Raw genomic sequence first — 19,638 nt, forward strand, 5'->3', positions numbered from 1 at the left:
ATCTCTTTGATAAAATTTCCACCTTTTTTTCAAAAACAAACCTCATATTTACTTTTAGTTTCTAACTATTGTCTTATATCCTTTATCACAACAAAAAGTGTAAAAGATGTGTGGAATTGCAGAATATGGGGCAGGTGGTCATGTGTCCACAGCTAGAGATGTGTATAGCTATGGGATTCTTTTATTGGAGATATTCACTGGAAAGCGCCCCACAGATGACATGTTTAAGGATGGCCTAAGTCTTCACAAATTTGTCCAGTTGTCTTTGCCTAATCAAGTGATGGAGATTCTGGATCCATTAATTCTTTTAGATGATGATGAAGAAAGAGCTACAAATGCTGCTGAGAATTACAAAGATAAGGTACGTCGTTTGCAAGAGTGTTTGGTATCTTTAGTGAGGATTGGAGTGGTGTGTTCTGCAGAATCTCCGAGAGAACGAATGGAGATGGGAGGCATTGTAATGGAAATGTGTTCTATTAGAAACATATATCTTGGTGCTGGGATCCACAGAGTATGATGAAGTTCACTGCTACATCCGCTTTTGTTTCTTATTGGACAAAGATTACTATCTTACATGTGGTTTCTTCTATGTGTTTGTAAGTTAATGTTATATTAGATGCGATGTGGTTAGTGGTGCAACATGTAGTACTTTTTTCTCATATCTATATTTTCTCCAACTATTAATAAAAAATTATTATCAAATCTTGAGTGTGAAGGTTTCCATTGCAATACATTGATCATTCCATCATGAATTACAAATAACATCACAAAGGATCTTTTTATCCTATGGGAGATTTATGGATGATGATTACTAGGCAATTAATTAAATCATGGTAGCTATGAACATGGTTTTAAATTTTGACCGAAATCGACCGAAACCGAGATTTACCGAAATTTCATTTTTCGCCATTTACCGTGTTTCGAACCGAAATTTCGATTAAAGACCATTATTTATTTTTTTAAAAAGTGTCATAAAATTTTGGCAGAAATTTCAGAATTTCGGACAAATTTCAAAAATTCGTTCCGGAATTTCGAACAAAATTACCAAATTTCGGACCGAAATTTCGGATTTCGCCGATATTTTAGTTTTCAGTGGGGTCCGAAACGGTTACCGAACCGAAATTTTAAACCCTGGCTATGAACCATGTTGGAAATTATAGATAAGTTTGTGGAAGAAGGCTTTGTTCTTCACATTCAGTCTTAGAGAAACCCTCTCTCCAAGTCTGTGTAGAGTGAGATAGCCATGGATTTTTTGAAATTTGATGAGAAGCCTTGAGCTTCTCACCATGACGATGAGCTTCTCAAATTTGAGGAGAAACCCTCTCTCCTATTTTTCTCCTTTTTATTCTCCTTTGAAATTCATGAATGTGTTTCTTCACATTCAGTCTTGGTGACCCCCTGATTTTTTCCATTATTGAACTCATCACGCACAAACCAATTAATTACGAGGAATATGGGGCGTTTTATAAAACCCCATTTTAGAAAGAATAAAGTCTGGAACTATTCTCTTAAAAGATCGGTGAAGAACACCCTATTTTAGGAAGGGTGAATGCTACAGCACCACCTTCGACTCTACTCTAACCACATGAAAATAAGAAAAACTTTTCAAATCCAATCCATTGTGGGGTGATTAACTGGGATTTGAGATTTGAGATTTCAGATTTGAGGTCGGTGGGTTTTCTGTCAAACTATAAGAGAAGTACAAACAAACAGTAGGTAACAACAGAAAAAAGCCATTTATAGTCTGTTTTGCCTCACTCTCACTCTCCCACTTCCATTTCCATTTGCATGATAGTGTTTTGATGAAAACAAAAGCTCTTCAATTGGAGTTTGAAACCATGTCCACCTGACATTGTTTTTTAGGTGTAATTCGATATTCAAATCCTTATCAGGAATCCTAAGGAACTTACCTCCTTAAGCCAGAAGCTACTTCCTTCCATGCCTTCCATTTCTTTGAGGATGAGCTTTTTTAATTTATGTGTATCAATAGCCATCCTCAAAAGCATGTTTGGAGCCATTGCAATGAAAGAGGCCAAACCAAAATTTTCTTTTTTCTGTGTGATTGCACCCCAATTTTCGTAGTATTACTCCCTTTTATTTGTCTCTTCCTAATGTTGATGGCATTTATATGTGAAAGAATAGATGTAATGATTTTGAAGAAATTTATCATTACATTCCTTATATTTTATTAGTTTGTTAAACATGTTATGAGTGTTTTTAATGAATAACATACAAGAGACATTTTCTATCTATTTCTCTCCTCCTTTAGTGGATCCTAGTGCTTATCTTCTTATTATATACTAGTCACAAACTTTACGTTCAATCCGTTGCATTAGTTGGTATCAGAGCGAGGACTAACCTAGTGTAAGGATAAACCGAGAAAGATACAACTTTAAAAATGATTACCAAGGAGAAGTTCTTTTGAGGGCCAAGTTTTGCATAAATCACATTACAAATGACATGTTTTCACTATCTTGTATAAGATACTACAATTAGGTATAATTTATTTGGATAATCAAATTCGATTGACGTATTGATTATTGCATAACAACTCTTTGCTGCCCCCTGGAGCAAATTCCTTGCTTTGTCTCTGCTTGAAATTATAGGGGTGATTATGAAGGTAGGAGTGAAGAATGGAGGTAGGGGATGATTTCAAAAGGTTGTTTGAAGGCTAAAGAAAGGTGGTTAAAGGTGAATTAAAAAACAAGAAGTGGAAGTTCATGGGTTGCGATGATCAAGGAGGGTAAAGGGAATTCTTGACTTGTTAAGGAATTCAAAAAGTGGTGGTTGAGGTGTAGCAAACGATCAAGAAGGAACATACCCATGACTAAGAGAGTGAAGCTTACCAGATGCACATCGTTTACGGGTGATTGCATGCATTCTTAGGGAATAGTCCCGCCCTAAAAGATAAAGAAGGCTAAGAGAGGTGGTCGGCTGAAAGTATAAGAGGTCTCGGTGAAAGTGTAAGGAAGAGGAATAGTGTGGCGGTTGGGTATAAAGATGGAAGTAAGGAAAGGTTTCTAGTGGGTTATATTCAGCTACATAAACAAGGTGGATGGGTGGTTAACTGGGTGAAAGCAAAGGCTTATTTAGACTGAGGCTGAATCGATTAAAATTCTAGGTCTCTTTTTGTGAAGGGGTGGCCATTCTCATAGTGCCGTTGAGGATTCCGGGTGTAATCGGTTGGTGTTGGGATTGGGGCCGTGGAAAACAAACACTTTAACTTTAGATTGTGTGTTGGCGGTTTATGAGGCTGCTTCGCAACGGGACGGTTTTCTTAGATGTAGTCCAAAAAATTAGCAACAAATTTTGAGGATATATATTATGGAAGTTTAACAAACTTGAAAATCGGAAACCAAATCATGAGGAATAAGGTATATTTAAGCAGCAACATCCATAAAGTTAGTAGTTGGAAATATGAAAGATTTGGATATGGGAAAGTTTCTATTTACACTGAGAGTTACTTTTTTATATATTTAGCTATTTCTTATCCTTTGCAAATTTTGTAGCTAGCCTTTCCTATTTGGTATCTATCTCTTAGTATTTAGGAATCTTAGAAAATGTGAGAAGAGAGATGGATAATGATGTTTTTTGGTGGTGAAAATAATATTCGCATCTTTGTGTTTTGGCTAGACATAGCATATGTGAGATTTCTTACGTCTTTTGTATACTTCTTCTCTTCTGATACAAATCTGGCGAATCCAAGCAACAATGAAGAAAGAATGCGAAGAGAATATAGGTTCGACCCACACAGGTACACCATAAAGATGCTAACACTATGTTTATGGCCGGAGTTCATAATATGAATTGAGGTAGGAATTTACAATATCTGTGGCATGAGTTCACAGAATAAGTTGATCTTGATAATAATTCCTGACAATTTTGTTTTTGAAAATTTTATTTTATAAATACTTTGATACGGGGCACATGCAATCAAAATAATTAGGTCTATCTATTTGTACTGGGTATGAGTGGAATTTGATTTAAAATTTTTTTTAAGGCCAAGTGAGAGATTGTTAGTTGTGTTACCTTTAAAATCTCTTCTTTCCTTTTGGTTGTTGTTGATTGATAGTATCTTTAATTTCTTCTTGTTTTATCTTATCCCACTTGATAAGAACAAACAACAAATAAAGAAATTTTGATCATATCTTCATTCTACATGTCTAATGAGAGAGATTTAGAGTGAACCTAAATTATAAACGGAGGATCACTCCTTGGCATTGTCATTGTGTAATCTCACAATCCGCCCATTGGATTTTTCATTTTGGCCAAGGTGTATGACCCAAGGTTGCCAGAGCGGGAAGCGGGAAGCGGGAAGCGGGAAGCGGTAAGCGGGGGGAGCGAAGGCTCTCATGAAGGTGAGAAGCGGGAAGCGTGAAGGGCCGGAGAATTTTTTTTTAATAATTAAATATTTATAAAAATTTAGAAAATAAAAAATTACCAACAAATATAAGAAGTAATTATATGAAGCAAATATTTTAAAAAATACTTTTTATTAAAAGATCCAACATTTACTTAAAGAAAAATCACTATTAGCAACTATGTTGACCAGTGCTTGACAAAAAAAATAAATTTTAGAAACCAAATTATGAGATTTAATCTATCTAATTTTTGATACCTAACAATATTTGGACATGATAGAATTTATGAATTTTTAAAATTGGAAAAATACCCCATCATTTGGAAGTTAAGATTTTGACCCGGCGTTTTTTTCGAATTTTGTACTAGAACTGGAAAGTTGACTTTTTATCCTTTTAGATTTGGGTCTTGAAACTATTTTTAATAGATTCAAATGGGGGTTATTCCCTTATTTGTTTGTAAATCTTAAGTACTTACATGACTTTACGTGTAAATACTAAGAAGAGGAAAAGAAGAGGAGTCAAGGAGGGTAGATAGGAAACGACTTCCCTCTCTATGGGAAATTCGATTCCGAGAGAGTGGGAATCGCGTTTCCCACGTTTACGAAACGGGATTCCCAAAAACGGGGAATCGAGAAGATTCCCGTTTCCGAATCGATTTTCGGGGAATTAAGACTCCCCATTCCGAGTAGAGATTCCTGCTTCCTTGGTATGACTATGACCTCCCTCAAGGTGGGTTTTAATTTTATTTATTTATTTATCTTTTATATTATTTTAAATTCAATATGTTTATCATATTCCCATGAGAGAGGGGCAGAGAGCTTAAGGCCCTTTTGGATTGGAAAAAAAAATTCAAAGGAAATGATATCAACACTCACATGTTTTAATAGGAGACACTCAAGTCTACTGTCGTTTAGCATTTAAAGGGATGTCAGAAGTATATTACAGTTTTCAAAAAGCCCTTTCAAGCCCTTTAAATGCTAAGCGACAAGAGACTTGAGTGCCTCTTATTAAAACATGTGAGTGTTGATATCATTTCCCTTTTTTTATAAAAGCGTAAATTTTAAATGTTAGATACGAAAGGTCTAAGCTTTTTTCTTTAACCCAGAATAGATAACTGCCCCGGGGAGGACCTCAAAATATTATATAGTATTTGCAAAATTACTAGAGGAGGGCTCATCGCCTAGCTCTAAATTTGAACCCAAAAGGGTGAAAAAAAACATATTCCCTATATACCGCCCACCACCTAGGTCATCCTCGTCCGGAGATTTGGAAGTCACATCTTGTAGCCCCACGGGCCGTAGTTGGCATTTCTTACCAGGCCTGAAAAACTTGGTTCGATTTAGTAATGACGGCTTCATTTGCGAGTGCATCTGCAACTTTACTCCCTTCTCTGAATTGGTGTTGATGGGAGGGGCGAAGTTGATCCATGAGTAGCATCATTTCCAACCAGTAAGAGGAGATGGACCACAGGTGGCTCTCTTTCTTTGAAATGAGATCCATCAACACCTTGCTATCAGATTACACCACGAGGTTCACTATTCCGAAAGCTTTGCATAGCCTAAGACCGTCCAAGAGCACCCTCGCTTCTGCCACCATGTTGGTGGATGTCCCATAGAAATCGGCGAAGGCAATGATAACCTTTGCTTTAGAGTCACGAATGACTCCTCCGCCTTCTGATTCTCTTGGGTTTCCCTTTGCCGTCCCGTCGATGTTAAGCTTAATAGGACCGGTCACACACGGGTCTTTCCCACCAAATCCAGCTTTCCCTGCTAATTTTTTGTTGCCGAACGTCAATCTTCAATTTCTCTAAAGCAAGCCGGCCTAGCATGCTGATTTCTTTCGAGAACTTTTGGCTAGTTCTCACTACTCTTAAATCGCTCACAACTTTCTCTATTTCCCAGTTTATGTTGTTGATCTTGCCTTCCATTCTTCTCAAGCTGCATTCCTTCCATATGTGCTAAGGGATAAGCAGGGCTGACATTCCAAGGAGAAAACTTGCCTGAGATTTCCTTACGCGTCCAATGGCCATCCAATCTTTAATTCGGCTTCTCACTAGTTGCAAGATAACATTTTTCCTTTCCAACCTTCTATCTTCTTCCAGACTTTATCAACCAAACCATCAAAGTAGCATGCTTGTTAAGCTTAAAACAACAACACTACCTTGCACACAAGAGTTTTCAACTCATATTGTTACCAATTGTTGATGGAAGGGCTAACTTGCACAAAGCCCAGGCAGAGACAATTGTATCAGCCTGTCTAATTTTGGATAAATCTGAGATTCAATTCAACAGAGCAATGTATGTTATTTATGTCATGTTACAACTATCTCAATCATCGGGGTAGAACACATGTAAACTGATAATCTATGATATTTGTTGAAAAAAATTGGTGCAGTAATGAGTTCTATCTAATGAAATGGAGTTTAGTATCTTAGAAACATAATAAAAATAAAATAATATAAAACGAGATATTATATGATGGGTGGCCGTACAATTTGTTGGGCCAGAACGTAAATAGGTTGTGTCCCAAAAATCATTTCAATGGGATAATCCTAACCCTCCGATAGGATGATCCGGCCATATGATGTGCAGTCCCTCAATAGATCGGAGGGTTAGGATCATCCTATAGAAATGATTTAGGGGGCACCACCTATTTATGTTGTGGCCAAACAAATAGACGGTTTGGATCATCCTATAGAGTGGGCCCTACTGTACTTTTTGGAAAAATATGGCTTTGTACGGCCACCCATCTTGTATTTTCTAATAGAAGTATAGAGTAAAGAAATGATTTTGGCAGAAACCGACGAAGAAGGAACTGAAACTACCTGTGCATGTAAATATCCTTCCCTTGCCCAAGATTTTGCCAGAAACTTACGAAATTGCCCGAGGGATAACCTGGGTTGAAGAAAAAGATTTCCTTTGGGAGAGCCAAGAAAAAAAAAATCATGGGCAATCTAGCTTTCCCAAGACAACCAGTGAAAACTTGAGGAGAACTGGGCATTTTAGGACCCAAATTCGTAATTAATGGTCTGGATTATCTAATATTGTAGGACCCACAGTAATGTTTTTCGAATTTTTTACTGTTCAAAATAAAAATTCACGGGTTCTTTTCGATCTAGAATAACTAAGAACCGTGGATCGCGCTATCGGTCCCACTACTTGCTAATATACAAAGAAGAACAAAGGTAAAATTGATGCCAGGTCAGCATTTTATTCAAAATTCCTTAGAAATCCTCAAAAATTAAGTTGTGAGAGAAATTAAAGAATAGGGGGCTGAGGTGGACGTATGATGCCACATCAGCATGGGAACCCATACTGGCATTGCATTTGGTCAATACACTTGTTAAAGATAGACACTGGATATTTACAGTTGAAATGGGTGAAAAACTACCATTTTTAGGGCATCAATCATGGATTTTAAAAGGATCGGATTTGGGTTTGATTTTAAAGTAAAGATGGCATGAAAGCAAGGGTTTTTTGTTCTAATTGAAGATTTGGAGGAGATCTATATCTCATTGAATGGAAAAATGGGCATTTTAAAGCTTTTGTAAATTTGAGTGACTTTTGGGTTGGTTTTGTACTTTAAAGGTGAAGGGCATGGGTAGTAAAAGAATGTTCTTTTCTAAAGCTCTAAGGAGAAGGGTATGGGTTGTAAATCATTAGAAAATGTAAATGCCAAAGCAACAGGTGAGTAACAAATACAATAATGACTCAACTTGGAGAGATAAAGAAAATCAATAGTCCAATATTTGTAAGACAGAATGAATGTGATTGTGGGAATATGCAATCCCAAGATAGGGAAGCTACTAGAGATGTCAGTGCAGAGAGATTTAATTGTGATTAAAGAGTGCAAGAAAATGTTTTCTATTTATTATGAGAAATCAATTGTATTGTATTTCAATGCAATGTGTGCAAACAAGTGGTGGGAAGAAAATCAGATAAACAGTACTTACGAAAGCTACTCGCAGTGATAAAAAATAAAAAAAAATAAAAAAAAATCAATTGAGGGCCTAATAAACGAGGAGTCTAGAAAACAAGGGTTGCGGGTTCGCTTTTGCAGGATTTCAGATGGTCAACGCCAAGCTTGGCAATCCAGGGATGACGAAGGTGGCGGATCTCGTACAAAAAAATCAATCGGAGGGATGATCCTATCCCTCCGATCGATATAAGTTTAAAATGGACAGCACCGGATCGGAACATTTATTGATTGGAGGGTTAGGATCATTCTATGGATATGATTTTCATTAAAGACTTAATTTGTAATTAATGGTCTGGATTATCTAATATTGTAGGACCCACAGTTATGTTTTTTGATTTTTTTACTGTTCAAAATAAAAATTCACGGGTTCTTTTCGGTCCCACTACTTGCTAATATACAAAGAAGAACAAAGGTAAAATTGATGCCAGGTCAGCATTTTATTCAAAATTCCTTAGAAATCCTCACAAACATCGACTCCGCTCCAACATTGTAGAACCAAAAATTAAGTTGTGAGACAAATTAAAGAATATGATGCCACATCAGCATGGGAAGCCACACTGGCATTGCATTTGGTCGATACACTAGTTAAAGATAGACACTGGATATGAGGCAGCACATAACACGGCACATTGCATTGCCTCGCAACTGGATACAGAGTGGTTCTCCAAGCACATTTGTTGTTGTGCTGAGATGACACCTGTCAATGTGAAAAAAAACGAAAGAGATTATTAGCGACCAATGGCAAGGGTATACACTATCAAGGTTTTAAATTTCGATCCTCACCGAAACCAAAAGTTTAGCCGAAATCCCAAAATTTCAGCTGAAATTGAGTAGAAGCACTCGAAATGTTGTTTTCTTGGGCCGAAATTTCGGCTGAAATTTTGTAAAAGAATAAAAAATTAATATTTTATCAAGAAATTTCACCGAAATTTCCAAAATTTGGTAAATTTTGGCAATTTTGGTTTCGGAACGTTTACAGTTTCGGTCCTCATTGAAGTGGGACCACAATTTTATTTATGTTCTACAGTCTTTTCATATACAACCATTTTCCAAAAAAAAAGCTTGTAAAATAATATCCATGGCAATTCCCAACTCCCTTGAAATATAGTAAGATATAAACAAGTAGATTTTCCAAAAGAAAAAAAGAAATAGAAAATATATATTTTACCAAACGAAAGTGTGAGCAGAAGGCCCAACTGTTAAAGTATAAAAGATAAATAACGCCTTTCTCCAACAGCTTAAGCTTTTGGAGAAGTTGGTTAGTTAACACCAACATCAAGAGAGGAGCAGAGGACTTCATCTTGGCTTGAGACAAGTTGATAACACATACACCAATTTTTAAAGGGCGCGTAGAAGCTATCTATAGCTGAGAATTTGGATTTTGTCAATATCTTTTGAGATTACATTTAAAATCTACCCTAGCTATAGATATCTCAGATATAGATTTTCAATAGCAATAGAAATCTCAGATATAAATTTCAGATATAAAATAGATATTTAATAGATTTACAAAATCTCATATGAGGTGGTGTTGGGTCAAAATTGGGGTGCCTATAGTGTAATGACGCATGGACATGGTGGTATAGGCCCACAGAAACACGAAGCAACCCGTTAACCCAAGTGGCAACCTAAGAAGAGGGTGAATTGGGTTTAAGAAATTTCTGCTCTTTTAAAAGATTAATTAAAATTAAAACAAAGAACAATAACAATTAGAGGAATGATATAATGAAGGGCGCCCTTGCAAAATCAGCTTCAACAGCGCCCTAATTGGTTGATCTATCGCATATTTATATGGTGGCAATTTAGAAGGGGTTTTTGCAAAAGAACACGTCTACTTTGCTTTATTTTCATAAAGAGTCTTTTTGTTTGGACAATTTTCAAATAGAGCCATCACATTTGAGGGGATTTTGCAAATCACATCATTCGATAAATTTGTGAGTATAATGCACAAGGTAGATTTTTTTAACTCATCGTCCTTTTCCCGATTTTTAGACATCTCTCATCACCGGGAACACTAGTTTCCTTAACTTTATACCATATTTCATAATGGGCTGTGATAAATTCATCCCCTTCTAGGAAGAATTCACCGTTTCTTTTTCAAAATGTATTGTAGAGCCCACACCATAGGATGTCCAAACAGTTCATTTGATGGCCCTTGATTTTGGGCACATCTTTCTTGGGGGTGACTGAAATCTTTGCACAATTGACATGCCCGGGGCCTCCAATCATACTCCACATCTTGAGTTTCTAGGCCAGACGGGGTTTGGATATGGATGGTTTCAGGAAGGGGGTCCTCTGCAGAAACTTCAACACAAACTCTAGCGAAGGTGAGACGGGTACCCTCAGCTGTCTGGGTGTCCATGTAGAGGGGCTTCCCTACTAGACTTGCCAATTTTCCCAATCCTGTCTGGGTCCAATACTTCAGGTGAAGGCCAGGGAATTTGATCCATAGGGGTATAGAAGTGAGCTTCTTCTTCTCCAAGGCGCAGTTTGGGGTCCATCTTTGGATGATCAGGTTTCTGCCTCCATAGGTTGTAGGTGTTTCCAGCACCTTTGTGCAATCTTCTTCATTGCTAAAACGGAAGAGGAAGAAACTGTTTGGTAAAGCCAGGAGTTGCTCCTTTAGAGAGAGGTAGTATGGTCTCCTCCCTAGGAAGTATCCTAGAAGGCAGTGGCTCCACATTGATTCAGCTTTTTGAAAGTCTGCTTCACCAAATTGGGCTCTTATGGGTCCTTGGTCAGGTTCAATAGGGGCATGATACTCTATTTTGGTGTCGACTACTCTCGGTTTTGAGGAGGAGAACAGAGCCTTCCAAGGGGGTGGTGAAGGTACAGAGGTAAGAGGGGGAGTAGGCAAGGGGGTTTGAGTAGCAGGGGTTTGAGTAGCAGGGGTTTCAGGTTTGTTGTTGGTAGGGGGTAATAAGGCTAGCCAAATTTGGTCCTGGGGGGGTTCCTGGTTGAGGGCAGAGCTTTTTGATGGGCTAATATTTTGGGCGGAGGGGTTTCTATCCAGGGAATCTCCATTGATTTTAGTTGGCGGGAAGGGAGGGGTTTTGATTTTTGAGAAGACTCCATTTATATTTTCAGATAGGCTTTGGCGCCCATTGTGTAAGCCCGTCAAAATTTCGAATTTTCCCGCTTGCACAAGGTTCTGGTTTGGCGTTGGGCCCGAGGAGACAGGGGATTCAAAACTGAGTTGATTTAGTGAGAAAATTCACTTGGGTGGGGGGGTTTGACTCGACAATGGCACCTGAGTCACAATGAGCTTTTTGAGTTTTTGGAAGAGCTGAGTTCAAGGTTTCCGCATGCTCTGATGGTAGGGTGTTGAAGAAGGACGAGAGTTTTGCTAGTGGAGGGGGGTTTAGATGTTTTACTGATTCAGGGTCCAGAGAGTGCATCATAAGGGGTCTGATGTATGGATGAGAATCAGGTTTCCTCCTGGAGGTGATTGATTTGGGAGATGAAGAGGCTGCCTTTTGAGGTCTATCAAATATTTTATGGGTGCGGGTTCCTCTTTTGAAGTGGGTACTAGGATCCAAATCTAGATTATCCATAGGGTTGAGTTTGGAGGAGAGTTCCAGAAGAAGGGAGGTGTGGGTCCTAGGGGGGATTTTCTGATTTATGTTTTTCATTAGGCCAGTAAAGATTCAGGGTTTCAAGAGCTTGGGACGAGGAGATGCTGACAGAAGAGAGCGAGCACTCTTTTCCTATCAAGGGGGGATTTTCGAACTGATGGGGTACTTGAGGAGGGTTTATTGTTTTTGAGTTCTTCAATATGATTGAAGAATTATTGGTTGATCTATTGCATTTTTATATGGTGGCAATTTAGAAGGGGTTTTTACAAAAGAACACGTCTACTTTGCTTTATTTTCATAAAGAGTCGTTTTGTTTGGACAATTTTCAAAATAGAGTCATCACATTTGAGGGAATTTTGCAAATCACATCATTCGATAAATTTGTGAGTATAATGCACATGGTAGATTTTTTTAACTCATCGTCATTTTCCTGATTTTTAGACATCTCTCATCACCGGGAACACTAGTTTCCTGAACTTTTTCTTACTAGTAAAAATGCACGTGCAATGCACGTGCTGTGCATCTATATATAAAAATAATAATGAGACTTTTATATCCACAAAAGGATGGATTGCATCTGTGAATGCTTGTACAAATGGATTTCCATGGTTTTCTTCCAAAGATGATAGCAAACCATTTGCCTTAAATTATGATAAGTTAGTTATACTGAGGAGATTAACAAGGGTTCTCATTTGCTTAAATTACATACCAGAGAGGGCTGATAGCAAAAAGGAATTTCAAACCATAAGAGAGTGTTTTAACCGTAGTATTTGTCTTTAATTTGAAATTTTAGTGGGGAAAGAAACGTGGCATTTTTTTATAAGGAAAATTAGACCTTAGAAGACCGGATGGCCAGGATAAGCCTATGGAAAAGAATTTTCAAGGCACAGCCTTTTTAATCCACAGCCCAACAAATGAACGGTTTAGATCAGCCAAACAATGAGGGCGCCAATGTTTTTGTTGGGCTGCACATGCATGCATGCACGGCTGGCCACCATATCAACTCTCTTTTATGAGGTCATTTGAAATCTTTGGAAATACGAAGTGTTCTTTATACCATATTTCATAATGGGCTGTGATAAATTCATCCCCTTCTAGGAAGCACATAACAGGGCACTTTGCATTGCCTCGCAACTGGGTAAAGAGTGGTTCTCCAAGCACATTTGTTGTTGTGCTGAGATGACACCTGTCAACGTGAAAAAAAAAAAACCCGAAGAGATTAGTGACCAATGCAGGGGTATACACTATCAAGGTTTTAAATTTCGGTTTTGGAGGTTATTTCGGTCCTCACAGAAACCAAAATTTTAGCCGAAATCCCGAAATTGCGGCAAAATTCGGTAGAAGCACTCGAAATGTCATTTTCTTAGGCCAAAATTTCATCTGAAAATTTGTAAAGGAATAAAAAATTAATATTTTATCAAGAAATTTCTGAAATTTTGACCGAAATTTGGTAAATTTCGGCAATTTCGATTTCGAAACGTTTCGGTTTCGGTCCTCATCGAAGTCCGAAATTTTTGTTTGGAAAACCTTGTACACTATCAAGAAGCTGTTTGGATTTCAGGAATTGTCTGGAAATGTTTGGAAAGGAAAAATATTTTTAAAAGTTCGTTTTTTATACACTAAAAGATTACTTGAACCAACCTTATTCAATTTTAAGGAAAAAGAGTGCCTTCAATTTATGATAATAACCCTCTAAACAAACCTTAATTATATAAATTTTGTTAGGAATTAACAACGCAACAAAATAACGATGCAAAGATAAAACGAAAGATCACACACAGAACACACAGATTTACGTGGTTCACCCAACCAGTTTGGTATGGGCCACATCCACGGCAGAGTGACAAGCCAACGATTCTCCTTTGAAATTGATGAATGTGTTTCTTCACATTCAGTCTTGGTGACCCCCTGATTTTTTCCATTATTGAACTCATCACGCACAAACCAATTAATTACGAGGAATAAGGGGCGTTTTACAAAACCCATTTTAGAAAGAATAAGGTCTGGAACTATTCTCTTAAAATATCGGTGAAGAACACCCTGTTTTAGGAAGGGTGAAAATGTTACAGCACCACCTTCTCTACTCTACTCTAACCACATGAAAATAAGAAAAAACTTTTCAAATCCAATCCATTGTGGGGTGATTAATTTAGATTTGTGATTTCAGATTTGAAATTTGAGGTCGGTGGGTTCTCTGTCAAACTATAAGAGAAGTAAAAACAAACAGTAGGTAACAAAAGACAAAAGCCAATTATAGTTTGTTTTGCCTCACTCTCCCACTTCCATTTCCATTTGCATGATAGTGTTTTGATGAAAACAAAAGCTCTTCAATTGGAGTTTGAATCCATGTCCACCTGACACTGTTTTTTAGGTGTAATTCGATATTCAAATCCTTATCAGGAATCCTAAGGAATTTACCTCCTTAAGCCAGTAGCTACTTCCTTCCATGCCTTCCATTTATTTGAGGATGAGCTTTCTTAATTTATGTGTATCAATAGCCATCCTCAAAAGCATGTTTGGAGCCATTGCAATGACAGAGGCCAAACCAAATTTAACCAAATTTAACCAAAATTTTCTTTTTTCCGTGTGATTGCACCCCAATTTTCCTAGCATTACTCCCTTCTATTTGTCTCTTCCTAATGTTGATGGCATTTATATGTGAAAGAGTAGAAATGTAATGATTTTGAAGAAATTTATCATTACATTCCTTAGATTTTATTAGTTTGTTAAAAAAGATGTTATGAGTGTTTTCATGAATAATATACAAGAGACATTTTCTATTTATTTCTCTCCTCCTTTAGTGGATCCTAGTGCTTATCTTCTTATTACATACCAGTCACAAACTTTACGTTCAATCCGTTGCATTAGTTGGTATCAAAGCAAGGATTAACCTAGTGTAAGGATAAACCGAGACAGAGATACAACTTTAAATATGATTACGAAGGAGAAGTTCTTTTGGGGGCCAAGTTTTGCATAAATCACATTACAAATAACACGTTTTCACTATCTTGTATAAGATACTACAATTAGGTATAATTTATTTGGATAATCAAATTCGATTGACGTATTGATTATTGCATAACAACTCTTTGCTGCCCCCTGGAGCAAATTCCTAGCTCTGTCCCTGCAAATTATAGGGGTGATTATGAACGTGGGAGTGAAGAATGGAGGTAGGGGAAGATTTCAAAAGGTTGTTTGCGATATAATAAAAAAACAAGAGAGAATACACTAATAAAGAACAATGAAAAATCAGCTTTGAAAATGAAGAACCTGACAAGTTCAACTGGGTTAGTACAGCAAATTAAGATTCAAGATGCAAATGATTTGACGAGATGGATGAACTGATCTATATAGTGAATGAAATTTAGGTTGCAAGCAGCTCAAATGTGTCAATCCCAAGATATGTAAGTGTTAATGGTGCAGCAGAAATTAACAATGTGATGGGTATAAGACAAAATATGAGATTATTCTGTTATGTTCCAAGAGCAAAATATCTACCCCTAGGGCCAACAAGGTACACAATCCCTTCAAAGACAATTTTCCCCCTTAAAAAGGGACGAGGATCTCTCTACTTTTTTTCAGGGAAAACCTTGACCCTAAACCACCTTCAAAACTTGCAGAAACATTTATCAAGGGACTGAAATAAAATTTTGTCACCCATTGCCACTTCATGGTCAAATCTTATGATTCTAGTGGTTCACCATCCAACTAATGTCATGCCAAACCTAGAAATTTTTGCTTGGTCATGATCTGCAAATTTTAATGATCCAAATTTGGAGACAACATCACCTCAAAAGCCTTGTCTGGTCAATGGACCAGCATCATCTCTTTCAGAATGGGACCAGATCAACGGTTCCTCTTACCATGTGCATGGCTACCGGAGAGTGACAGCAAACGGAAGGGAAAGAGAGATATCAGCAATTTCTCAAATCTAAGTAGAAAACCCATATTACTGTGTTTCGTCTATCACTTCAGCGTAAAACATGGTACAAATATAATTGGGGGGGGGGGGGGGGGGGGGGGTGAGCGGAAGGGGGATTATAAATGTGCCCCCTTTTCAACCATTACACCCCCCGTCTCTATTTTTCAACCATCATTTTGAAAAGATTGCATGCCCTTGGAAGTCGTTTTTCTCCTATGGAATTTGTGTACTAGAAAAGCAGATGTAACTTTTTTTCTTTTTTTCTTTTTTGAAAAAAGCATTTCTAACTACTTACCCCCTTCTATTTCAATTTGAAGTTTTGATAGACTACATTTTGGATTATCTGTGTGATCCTATATGGTTGTGTTTTCAACTTGCAGTGCAAAACTTATTGACATCTACCGCAACCGACACAACATAAGTGCATCAAGTGGTCTGAGTGATCCAGCTGTGGCTACAGGGATTTCTGACCTTGTATATGAATCTACTAAGCCAACACATGCAGAACATGATGATACATTGGCTTCTGATCTGACAAATGCCTGGGCAACAAACTTAGATGATGCCTTGTGGAGCAATGCACCGGCAATGAATAGGGTAAATTCTCCTACCAAATTAGGTATATATTTATTTTTGACAGACTAAATCTGGCAAAATTGAGTGCCAATCAAAAAAGTCGGAAGGAACCAGAGGTAATATTACATTTGAATTTGTTTTGGGAACCAACCCCCTTGGGGGTTTCTAAGTGTAATCTTTTAGATTATGCAGGCATACGTATAGCTATAAATGGAGTCATGTTATTTCTCCATGCTGTTTTCCTTATTTCATACCTATACGTCCTACCTACCTGTCTGATATAAATGATTGGAGGCCAACCCACTACTATCTTCTTTGTTGTATGTAAATGAATTTCTTGCTGGTGCTGGAACTGATGCTCCTGACGTTGAAGAGGAGAATATAACCTCTAGACCCTCAGTTAGTTACGATGATATGTGGGCCAAGACACTGTTAGAAACAACGGAACTAGAGGTAATATTAAAATTTGGAAAAAAAATAAAATGAGGCGTGGTTTCTCTAACAAATTGGTATTTAGGAGAACGCAATTTGAATTTGAAACTTATCTTTTTTTTAACTGTCGAAAGCTGATTTTTGTTTTCGCAGGAAGATGATGCCAGATCTTCGGGAACATCTTCTCCGGAGTCAACTGGATCAGTTGAAACTTCCATATCATCACATTTCGGTGGCATGAGCTACCCGTCCTTGTTTAGTTCACGGCCAACAGGCTATGGTTCTTCACAACAATCGGTATCAACCACAAACTCCATGAAGATTCTGGTTTTCAATTTGTTTTTTATGCATCATTAAGATACTTAGACCATGAATGCTAGCCCATGATTAAGTGCCATTAAGTTTGCCTAAACAATGATGCAATTTATGTAATAGCAGGAGAGCAAAACAGGGGCAAGCACAAGCAGGTTTAGCAGCACCACTACTGGTGTTCCATCATCAACTTATGAGGGGCTGGGATCTCCGGTTAGCTCTTAGTTTTAACACCCAATTGATTTATCTCTTGAGAATGCGATCAATTTTGTAATTGCTAATTAGGCGACTAGTCCAGATCAGAGAAGAACCTCCATTATATACATCATCTATCATGCAAAGATTTGAGTCGTTTGAGAACCCCTTAGCTGGGCAGAATTTTGGTTCACAGGATGAGGAGGGAACAGCTTCCGAAAATCCTCAGTTTGGAAAAGCCCTTTATGACTTCACTGCTGGTGGGGATGACGAGGTATGTCTGCTTCCATTTAATTAATTGGTCTGAGGTCTTTTGAGAAAATCGTCATCTCACTTCAATACAAAGATGGTCAGTTAGCCAAGAAAGTGCAACTTTTTAAAAAAATTCGGACTTTTTGCTGATTTTCCACATATTAAATCCAATTAGATATCCTCGTAATTCATGCATAACTATGTACTTAATTGTGATTGTGGTGACTATGGTTCATTATATTATCGGACAGATAGTCTTGTGTTTCAGTACGGGCTAGGAAATACGTTATATTCTGATGTATAACTAATAAACAATACTCTTTTCTTCTTTTGAGAAAGTATAAAAACTCAACCCAACTAAATTTTCTGTCTCTGAAACGTTACATCCCCTTTTGATGGCGATGATGATGAGCCCAAAAGTCACTGGTATCTGGGCATCTTGGCACCTCTTGCAGGTGAAGAAAAAACGACCTGGGACGGATGGAAGAATGGCAGGGTTGGTCAGTTCAACTTGATAGAACCTCTTGCGAAAAAGGTCGATTTTCTCTCTTTTATGCCTTTTCCACAAGAAATAGATTGTGATATGGCGGAACTTGGAATTCCTTTTGTTAGTCTCCATTTCTTGTCAGTTCAGTGTGGCCAATCCCCATGCCTGCATGGATGAGTTCCCATTTTATCATGAATTTTGGCAGCTTATATCCAAGTCCGCGGTTTATATGTTGGGAAAATTAACAACAGTCCAATTTTTTTATTTGCCGAGTTGGCCGTTGACTGTTTTTGGTTTGAGTTTTTTCTGTTTAGCAGGTAAATATATTGAAGATGAGTAAAAAAAAAAAAATTCGATATTACTAGGGTATTATCAAGCTACCTGCCCTCCTGGCCCTCGGATCTCTCCCCCTCCCTATTTCACAATTGAACCAACGAATATCCCATGGAATTATTTTTCATTGTTGCCAAACATGCCCTTCTTGTTGAAGTTTTCCAAGCTGATTTTAAGAACGGGTTAGTTGCGTGGGATTTTAAATCCCGTCGGAACTTCCTAAACTGTGGGTCACACTAAAGAAGTCCAACAGATTGTGGGTAACACTGGGAATGTGGGACTCCACGAACAGAGACTTTCGTATGGATTTTAGTGGTTTTGGAGTTTTCCGCTAGTCGTGAAGAAATGGGGAAGTGTAAAGTTCTTAAAAGTTTTACATTCTATTTTTTAACCTTTACAATAATGAGTTTGTGGTCCCTAATTGTAGATCCAAATCAATAAATAAATGTTGCAAGTCAAGTCAATTGATGGCCGGCATTCCCAATCACCATACGTAACGAGAACAATAATTTTTCCTCCTCACAAAAATAGTTGATGTAATGTGTAGTAATTTTCAAGCGAGGGATACCCTAGACAAGTTAAGAAATAGGTCCTTAGCTAGTAAAACCAATGCTCTACAATCCATGTGGACAGCCTGCTGATACGTATGCAAACTCTCGTTCACTTAAAATGGTTAGCAATGGAATATTCTAAGCCCATTTTTTCTTTTTGGATTTTTAGAATTGATTTTTAGTCGGGACCGAGTCTTGGTGCAACCAGGGGCGATGCCACTTGTAAGGAAAGGGGGACAATTGCCCCCCTTATTTTTTGGAAAAAAAAAATATATACCTTTATTTTTTAATATTTTTTTATACTTACCCCTTTTTAAAAAATATGCCCCCCTTTCCAATCATCCCTAAGATAGAAAATAAGTTTAAAATTTTAATGTTACCATTTTTATCTCCCTTCTTTATGCAAAATTTACTATAATTTTTGCCCCCTTGTGCAAAATTTTAGATAGAAATTTTTTCTATCTTAATTTTAAGATAGATAAAAAATTACTACAATTTTTGCCCCCCTTGTGCAAAATTTCTGGCATCACCCCTGGGTGCAACGGTAAGGTTGCTCTATTGTGACCTGGTTGTCACGGAAACATCATCTCTGCAAAGTGGGGGTGTAAGGCTGCGTACATCTAGCCCTCCTAGGCCCCACCCTTTTAGAATAGATTTTTATTCC

Source organism: Tasmannia lanceolata, unplaced genomic scaffold (assembly GCF_043159265.1).
Source record: "Tasmannia lanceolata isolate RefF3 unplaced genomic scaffold, GAP_Taslan_0.1 ptg000029l, whole genome shotgun sequence".
Taxonomy (NCBI): Eukaryota; Viridiplantae; Streptophyta; class Magnoliopsida; order Canellales; family Winteraceae; genus Tasmannia; species Tasmannia lanceolata.